The sequence below is a fragment of the Coffea arabica genome, chromosome 7c (genome assembly GCF_036785885.1).
Source record: "Coffea arabica cultivar ET-39 chromosome 7c, Coffea Arabica ET-39 HiFi, whole genome shotgun sequence".
Taxonomy (NCBI): Eukaryota; Viridiplantae; Streptophyta; class Magnoliopsida; order Gentianales; family Rubiaceae; genus Coffea; species Coffea arabica.
Genome location: NC_092322.1, coordinates 24,144,115 through 24,145,749, shown reverse-complemented (window position 1 = coordinate 24,145,749; position 1,635 = coordinate 24,144,115). Strand labels below are relative to the sequence as shown.

Below are 1,635 nucleotides of genomic sequence, written 5' to 3'. Positions count from 1 at the left end.
ATAGTTTCCGTTCGTGAAGTCAGAAGATCAGCTAGCCGATATGCTCACAAAAGCTGTGCCGACTAAGATTTTCAACAACTCATTAGGCAAGTTGAGCATGTACGATATTTATGCACTAACTTGAGGGGGAGTGTTGGATTGAGCTGTAGTAGTTGGTAAGTGAGGTTGTAAATATTCTATTAGGAGTTAATGTGTATCAATTAAGGATTTGATAGGTGTTAATAGTTGGTAGTTGGTAGGACTCTAATTACTACTTTGTGTAATCCTATAAATAGGTACTTGTATCTTTGTATATTGATATGAGTGAAATACATGGAAAACTTCACCAATCTCTCTCTCTCTCTAAAAGCTTCTCTCTTCTTAACAGATCCTTCCATGAAAAGTTAGAGTGATTCCTCTACCCCTCATTGTACGTTTAAGAGATCAGATCATTCCTTGGTTGTTACTTCTGTTTACCATATGTTCTAGTGAAATTAACGTCTTCTACCATGGTGGAAGGATCTCTATTATAGCAACCAGCAATAGAATGCCCATACATGCAATAATAAGAACAAGGCTATTGAGACTAAGTGTCACAACATAACATTAATTGTATTCGATGGACCTAACGACTCAGTTTAACAATCTATGAACCTGAATCCTTTGATGCTCCCACTTCATAGACGCCTATTCTTTTGCCCCTAATTGCCTTCTATTGTAAGTTACTAGAAAGCAATTCATAAAGACTTACCAATTCCTCCAACTGCAATATCTACCATATTTTGGATTGTTAAGGTCAACCCATCATAAAAAATTGAACTTACAGTTCCAAAGAACATTAGTGGTGAGGACATTGAGAGAGTAGTAGATTAAAATACTCCCATGCTTTATGTATTGGCTCTCCGTCCAACTATGAAAATGTACAAATCTTGTTCCCTAAGTCGATGATCTTCTGAGATGAGTAGTATTTGGTCAAAAAAATATTATAGACATCTTTCCATATCCTCAAAGATCCTTTAGGTAGATGAAGTAACTAAGACTTTGCATGATCCTTGAGATAATAAGGGAAGCACCTCATCCTTAGATCATCTTCTGACACACCATTCATCAAAAAAGTTTGCACAATTGAATAAAATTTTTGTATGAAAGAGAGCGAATCTTCATTGACTAATCCATGAAAGGCAGGTAGCATGATGAATTGTACTGTTTTAAGCTCATAATTTCTTGCTCTTTCACTTAATTTGATGTAGTGTGGGAAAGCTACAATAACAAGACGTTAGATGTCTCAAACACAAAGTCTAGCTGGAGGTTGAACTACCTACTATTGATTATTAGCATTGTTTCTATTTTCTTCCGCTATTTCAGACTCATCCGATCTATCCAACTCAGCTATCTCTAAGGCAATATGGAATCCCGGTGAAGATGTTTGCAAAGCTTGTTTTTGTAGACAAGTTTTCTTCCTCAAGTATTATGCTATTTTCTCGAATTTGGGTCAAATTCCAAGTCACATTTTTTAGATCGGTCATACACCAAGCACCTAAACAAGAAAAATCAAAACTAAAAGTGAAGAACTAGAAGTAAAACAAGATAACAAAATAAAATAAAATAAAACAAAAATAACTAAAGTAGAAAAATTAAGCATCATCCTTGGTAATA

The 1,635-nt window shown here is 34.9% G+C and overlaps 1 non-coding gene across 1 annotated transcript; it reads left to right on the top strand.

The window, feature by feature from the left end:
• The first annotated feature begins 815 nt into the window (after nucleotides 1–815).
• Nucleotides 816–922, top strand: LOC113700270 (small nucleolar RNA R71). Its single transcript, XR_003450613.1, has one exon. It is a non-coding gene; the product is annotated as a small nucleolar RNA R71 (small nucleolar RNA).
• The last annotated feature ends 713 nt before the right edge of the window (nucleotides 923–1,635 follow it).